The sequence below is a fragment of the Penaeus vannamei genome, chromosome 24 (genome assembly GCF_042767895.1).
Source record: "Penaeus vannamei isolate JL-2024 chromosome 24, ASM4276789v1, whole genome shotgun sequence".
Taxonomy (NCBI): domain Eukaryota; kingdom Metazoa; phylum Arthropoda; class Malacostraca; order Decapoda; family Penaeidae; genus Penaeus; species Penaeus vannamei.
The window spans coordinates 10423143-10430642 of record NC_091572.1 but is presented as its reverse complement, the minus strand read 5'-3'; the positions used below and the strand labels follow the sequence as shown (position 1 = coordinate 10430642).

General features: G+C 54.3%; 1 protein-coding gene across 3 annotated transcripts in view; it reads left to right on the top strand.

The window, feature by feature from the left end:
* Positions 1-7500, top strand: part of LOC113809761 (colorectal mutant cancer protein) — a 186856-nt gene that overhangs the window by 124442 nt on the left and 54914 nt on the right. The gene's annotated exons all lie outside the window — the stretch shown is intronic.

Genomic DNA, 7500 nt, shown 5'->3' with positions numbered 1-7500 from the left:
TCGACCACTTTCCTCCTGATCTTGAGCGCGGGGCCCACCAGGCCCGTCTCCGGCGTCCAAGGCGAGGGGGTCAGATAGAGCGCCACTGGGAGCTCCCGCTTCGTAAGCCCGAGCTCCAGGCCATGGGCTTGCAACCTCTGCAGCACATTGGCCACAACCTCGGGGGTTTGGCAGAGGTCTTCGAAGCTCAAGTCCAAGTTCAGCTCTTGCCCGAGTTTCATGACCTGGCCTGCATTGGCAACGACAATGCAAATGCACCTGTTCGAGCCGGGTCGCACATAGACGAAGATGTTATCCACAAATGGATTTGTTTTCATCTTCATTTCGATTCGTCCTACCGCGATGTACTCACCGTCATTCAGTTTGACGATGTCCTTCTTGCGGTCGATGATGCGAACCACGCCCGTGTCGTCAATCTGGGCGATGTCGCCAGTGCAGAAAAAGTGCTGGCCGTCGATCTCGATGAACACCCTCTGCGTATCTTCAGGCCTTTTGAAGTAACCCTTCGAGACGCAAGGGCCTGCCACGATAACCTCCCCCCGAGGAAATGGCTTGTCCGTGATGCGGTAGCTGCACTCGTCCCAGTCCAACAGCCCCAGCTGGACCCCGTGGCAAGGCGCGCCACAGTGGCCCGTCCGCAGGTCCCTGCCGTCGGTAGCTGTGATGCACGCGGCCGTCTCCGAGGCGCCGTAGCCCACTTGGATTACGCAGCCGAACAAGGCTCGCATCAGCACTTGCGTCTCGGCGCACAAAGGCGATCCCCCCACTGCTATTATGCGCAGATTGCCTCCCAACTGCGTTGCTATTTGCTTGAATACCAAAGCGTCGAGGATCTCACAAACGAATGCAGGGGTCCTTTGACTCCTCTTGAGCGCCAGAGCTGCCTTGAACATCTTGGTGGCCAGGAATCCCTTCTCCGCCACGGCCTGATTGACGCCCATGACCACTCTGTCGAGGATGAGAGGCACAGCGTTCATGTACGTGGGCTTCGCCACCTGTACGTCGCCCAGGGAGCCCTCCATGACTTTGGGGCTTCTGCTGGTCAGGGTCATCGGCGACCCGAACAGGATCAGGTTGTTCAGCCAAACGTGTCCTATCAGGCAGCAGAATTCCATCACGTGGGAAAGGGGAAGGAAGGCCAGGAAGCGCTCATTGGGGCGGAAATCCATCATCGGGATGTATGACACGACTGAGCTCAGTATATTATTGTGTGTTAGCTGCACGCCCTTCGGGCTGCTGACCGACCCACTCGTGTACATGATGACTGCCACATCGCTGCCAGTCGGCTGGGGCAAGGAGAGGCTCAGGCACTCTCCGGCCTCCACCACGTCCTTGAAGGGGGTCACAGCCACGCCCTTGAGAACCTCGGGCACTGTCCCCAGACCCACCAGCTGATCTTCAAACACAATCACGTGTTTGATGCCAGGGTAGTTCTGGAAAACTTCCGCCGTTCTTCCGAGGAGGCTTTGCGACGTTATGATCACGCTAACTTCAGCTTCAGAAAGTGCCAGCACGATCTCCTGGAGGGCTAGAGTAGGGTACACGGTCACGACTACCGACCCTTGGCGCAGGCAACCCATGGCCGCCATGATCCATTCGACACACGTCTCAGCGAATAGAGCGATTCTGCCACTATTGCCCGTGTCAATCTTCGTGAGGCCTTTGCTGAAACTGACCACCGTGTCGTGCACCTCACCATGTGTCAAGAAAGAGTACTCCCCAAGGGTCAGCTTTTCCTTCTCCACACCATTCTCCACGAAGCGATGTCGGGCCAAGAGCTCCCGCGTGCCCATGCACGGCTTGTCTCTTAGCGTCCTGGCGGTGTGCTCCAATATGGCCGGCAGCGTCGTCACGCCGGCGGCCTGGAGGTCGTCCTTCAAGCGGGCGGCGGTGCTGCCGGGGTCATTCTGGACCCAGTAGCCCTTCTCGTTGCGGACGCCGAAGATCCGGGGTGGCGGTGGCCCGCCCGACTCGGGCCGGCGCTCCTCAGTGACAGACCTCGGAACCTCCTCTCCCCAACAGGTCATACGGAACACGAGTGTCAACAGTAACTACAATACCATTAACACAATAACTGCAATAAAGATGAGAAAATTAACAACCTATAAAAGTCGTCCTCGACTCATATCGAGAGGGTAACTCGAGCGTTGAAAGCTTTGCATCATTTTTATTTTTTCCATTAATAAATTCACGTCTCATAAAAATCTAGATACGAGCGCCAAGGAAGGGTTATCAGCGGTATAAGGCTCACGTGGCACGTACGTAATCACACACACACAAATATATATATATATATATATATATATATATATATATATATAATTATCATCACATATTTATAATTTATATATATAAATATGTGTGTGTGTATGTGTGTGAATATATATATATATATATATATATATTTGGGAGGGGGGGTTGTGGTTTGGCAGGGGGCGAGGTGTATCCTATTATATATTATTAAACAAAAGATTCTTTAGCATTAGGATTATTATCTATTGTGATATAATCCGGTTCATCAATTATTGTGATTATCAGGCAATCAAATTAAATGATTCGTGTGCATGTTGGCGTGTACTTTCGTGGCACTGGAATGCGAAGAACCGGATACTAGATCCGGATCATTATACGATCAGTTTTACCTGGTCTTCTCTGGCCCGTTATTGTACATGGCGTCGATCTGATCTCGGAAGTGCGCCTCGACCACTTTCCTCCTGATCTTGAGCGCGGGGCCCACCAGGCCCGTCTCCGGCGTCCAAGGCGAGGGGGTCAGATAGAGCGCCACTGGGAGCTCCCGCTTCGTAAGCCCGAGCTCCAGGCCATGGGCTTGCAACCTCTGCAGCACATTGGCCACAACCTCGGGGGTTTGGCAGAGGTCTTCGAAGCTCAAGTCCAAGTTCAGCTCTTGCCCGAGTTTCATGACCTGGCCTGCATTGGCAACGACAATGCAAATGCACCTGTTCGAGCCGGGTCGCACATAGACGAAGATGTTATCCACAAATGGATTTGTTTTCATCTTCATTTCGATTCGTCCTACCGCGATGTACTCACCGTCATTCAGTTTGACGATGTCCTTCTTGCGGTCGATGATGCGAACCACGCCCGTGTCGTCAATCTGGGCGATGTCGCCAGTGCAGAAAAAGTGCTGGCCGTCGATCTCGATGAACACCCTCTGCGTATCTTCAGGCCTTTTGAAGTAACCCTTCGAGACGCAAGGGCCTGCCACGATAACCTCCCCCCGAGGAAATGGCTTGTCCGTGATGCGGTAGCTGCACTCGTCCCAGTCCAACAGCCCCAGCTGGACCCCGTGGCAAGGCGCGCCACAGTGGCCCGTCCGCAGGTCCCTGCCGTCGGTAGCTGTGATGCACGCGGCCGTCTCCGAGGCGCCGTAGCCCACTTGGATTACGCAGCCGAACAAGGCTCGCATCAGCACTTGCGTCTCGGCGCACAAAGGCGATCCCCCCACTGCTATTATGCGCAGATTGCCTCCCAACTGCGTTGCTATTTGCTTGAATACCAAAGCGTCGAGGATCTCACAAACGAATGCAGGGGTCCTTTGACTCCTCTTGAGCGCCAGAGCTGCCTTGAACATCTTGGTGGCCAGGAATCCCTTCTCCGCCACGGCCTGATTGACGCCCATGACCACTCTGTCGAGGATGAGAGGCACAGCGTTCATGTACGTGGGCTTCGCCACCTGTACGTCGCCCAGGGAGCCCTCCATGACTTTGGGGCTTCTGCTGGTCAGGGTCATCGGCGACCCGAACAGGATCAGGTTGTTCAGCCAAACGTGTCCTATCAGGCAGCAGAATTCCATCACGTGGGAAAGGGGAAGGAAGGCCAGGAAGCGCTCATTGGGGCGGAAATCCATCATCGGGATGTATGACACGACTGAGCTCAGTATATTATTGTGTGTTAGCTGCACGCCCTTCGGGCTGCTGACCGACCCACTCGTGTACATGATGACTGCCACATCGCTGCCAGTCGGCTGGGGCAAGGAGAGGCTCAGGCACTCTCCGGCCTCCACCACGTCCTTGAAGGGGGTCACAGCCACGCCCTTGAGAACCTCGGGCACTGTCCCCAGACCCACCAGCTGATCTTCAAACACAATCACGTGTTTGATGCCAGGGTAGTTCTGGAAAACTTCCGCCGTTCTTCCGAGGAGGCTTTGCGACGTTATGATCACGCTAACTTCAGCTTCAGAAAGTGCCAGCACGATCTCCTGGAGGGCTAGAGTAGGGTACACGGTCACGACTACCGACCCTTGGCGCAGGCAACCCATGGCCGCCATGATCCATTCGACACACGTCTCAGCGAATAGAGCGATTCTGCCACTATTGCCCGTGTCAATCTTCGTGAGGCCTTTGCTGAAACTGACCACCGTGTCGTGCACCTCACCATGTGTCAAGAAAGAGTACTCCCCAAGGGTCAGCTTTTCCTTCTCCACACCATTCTCCACGAAGCGATGTCGGGCCAAGAGCTCCCGCGTGCCCATGCACGGCTTGTCTCTTAGCGTCCTGGCGGTGTGCTCCAATATGGCCGGCAGCGTCGTCACGCCGGCGGCCTGGAGGTCGTCCTTCAAGCGGGCGGCGGTGCTGCCGGGGTCATTCTGGACCCAGTAGCCCTTCTCGTTGCGGACGCCGAAGATCCGGGGTGGCGGTGGCCCGCCCGACTCGGGCCGGCGCTCCTCAGTGACAGACCTCGGAACCTCCTCTCCCCAACAGGTCATACGGAACACGAGTGTCAACAGTAACTACAATACCATTAACACAATAACTGCTATCAAGATGAGAAAATTAACCTATAAAAGTCGTCCTCGACTCATATCGAGAGGGTAACTCGAGCGTTGAAAGCTTTGCATCATTTTTATTTTTTCCATTAATAAATTCACGTCTCATAAAAATCTAGATACGAGCGCCAAGGAAGGGTTATCAGCGGTATAAGGCTCACGTGGCACGTACGTAATCACACACACACAAATATATATATATATATATATATATATATATATATATAATTATCATCACATATTTATAATTTATATATATAAATATGTGTGTGTGTGTATGTGTGTGAATATATATATATATATATATATATATTTGGGAGGGGGGGTTGTGGTTTGGCAGGGGGCGAGGTGTATCCTATTATATATTATTAAACAAAAGATTCTTTAGCATTAGGATTATTATCTATTGTGATATAATCCGGTTCATCAATTATTGTGATTATCAGGCAATCAAATTAAATGATTCGTGTGCATGTTGGCGTGTACTTTCGTGGCACTGGAATGCGAAGAACCGGATACTAGATCCGGATCATTATACGATCAGTTTTACCTGGTCTTCTCTGGCCCGTTATTGTACATGGCGTCGATCTGATCTCGGAAGTGCGCCTCGACCACTTTCCTCCTGATCTTGAGCGCGGGGCCCACCAGGCCCGTCTCCGGCGTCCAAGGCGAGGGGGTCAGATAGAGCGCCACTGGGAGCTCCCGCTTCGTAAGCCCGAGCTCCAGGCCATGGGCTTGCAACCTCTGCAGCACATTGGCCACAACCTCGGGGGTTTGGCAGAGGTCTTCGAAGCTCAAGTCCAAGTTCAGCTCTTGCCCGAGTTTCATGACCTGGCCTGCATTGGCAACGACAATGCAAATGCACCTGTTCGAGCCGGGTCGCACATAGACGAAGATGTTATCCACAAATGGATTTGTTTTCATCTTCATTTCGATTCGTCCTACCGCGATGTACTCACCGTCATTCAGTTTGACGATGTCCTTCTTGCGGTCGATGATGCGAACCACGCCCGTGTCGTCAATCTGGGCGATGTCGCCAGTGCAGAAAAAGTGCTGGCCGTCGATCTCGATGAACACCCTCTGCGTATCTTCAGGCCTTTTGAAGTAACCCTTCGAGACGCAAGGGCCTGCCACGATAACCTCCCCCCGAGGAAATGGCTTGTCCGTGATGCGGTAGCTGCACTCGTCCCAGTCCAACAGCCCCAGCTGGACCCCGTGGCAAGGCGCGCCACAGTGGCCCGTCCGCAGGTCCCTGCCGTCGGTAGCTGTGATGCACGCGGCCGTCTCCGAGGCGCCGTAGCCCACTTGGATTACGCAGCCGAACAAGGCTCGCATCAGCACTTGCGTCTCGGCGCACAAAGGCGATCCCCCCACTGCTATTATGCGCAGATTGCCTCCCAACTGCGTTGCTATTTGCTTGAATACCAAAGCGTCGAGGATCTCACAAACGAATGCAGGGGTCCTTTGACTCCTCTTGAGCGCCAGAGCTGCCTTGAACATCTTGGTGGCCAGGAATCCCTTCTCCGCCACGGCCTGATTGACGCCCATGACCACTCTGTCGAGGATGAGAGGCACAGCGTTCATGTACGTGGGCTTCGCCACCTGTACGTCGCCCAGGGAGCCCTCCATGACTTTGGGGCTTCTGCTGGTCAGGGTCATCGGCGACCCGAACAGGATCAGGTTGTTCAGCCAAACGTGTCCTATCAGGCAGCAGAATTCCATCACGTGGGAAAGGGGAAGGAAGGCCAGGAAGCGCTCATTGGGGCGGAAATCCATCATCGGGATGTATGACACGACTGAGCTCAGTATATTATTGTGTGTTAGCTGCACGCCCTTCGGGCTGCTGACCGACCCACTCGTGTACATGATGACTGCCACATCGCTGCCAGTCGGCTGGGGCAAGGAGAGGCTCAGGCACTCTCCGGCCTCCACCACGTCCTTGAAGGGGGTCACAGCCACGCCCTTGAGAACCTCGGGCACTGTCCCCAGACCCACCAGCTGATCTTCAAACACAATCACGTGTTTGATGCCAGGGTAGTTCTGGAAAACTTCCGCCGTTCTTCCGAGGAGGCTTTGCGACGTTATGATCACGCTAACTTCAGCTTCAGAAAGTGCCAGCACGATCTCCTGGAGGGCTAGAGTAGGGTACACGGTCACGACTACCGACCCTTGGCGCAGGCAACCCATGGCCGCCATGATCCATTCGACACACGTCTCAGCGAATAGAGCGATTCTGCCACTATTGCCCGTGTCAATCTTCGTGAGGCCTTTGCTGAAACTGACCACCGTGTCGTGCACCTCACCATGTGTCAAGAAAGAGTACTCCCCAAGGGTCAGCTTTTCCTTCTCCACACCATTCTCCACGAAGCGATGTCGGGCCAAGAGCTCCCGCGTGCCCATGCACGGCTTGTCTCTTAGCGTCCTGGCGGTGTGCTCCAATATGGCCGGCAGCGTCGTCACGCCGGCGGCCTGGAGGTCGTCCTTCAAGCGGGCGGCGGTGCTGCCGGGGTCATTCTGGACCCAGTAGCCCTTCTCGTTGCGGACGCCGAAGATCCGGGGTGGCGGTGGCCCGCCCGACTCGGGCCGGCGCTCCTCAGTGACAGACCTCGGAACCTCCTCTCCCCAACAGGTCATACGGAACACGAGTGTCAACAGTAACTACAATACCATTAACACAATAACTGCAATAAAGATGAGAAAATTAACCTATAAAA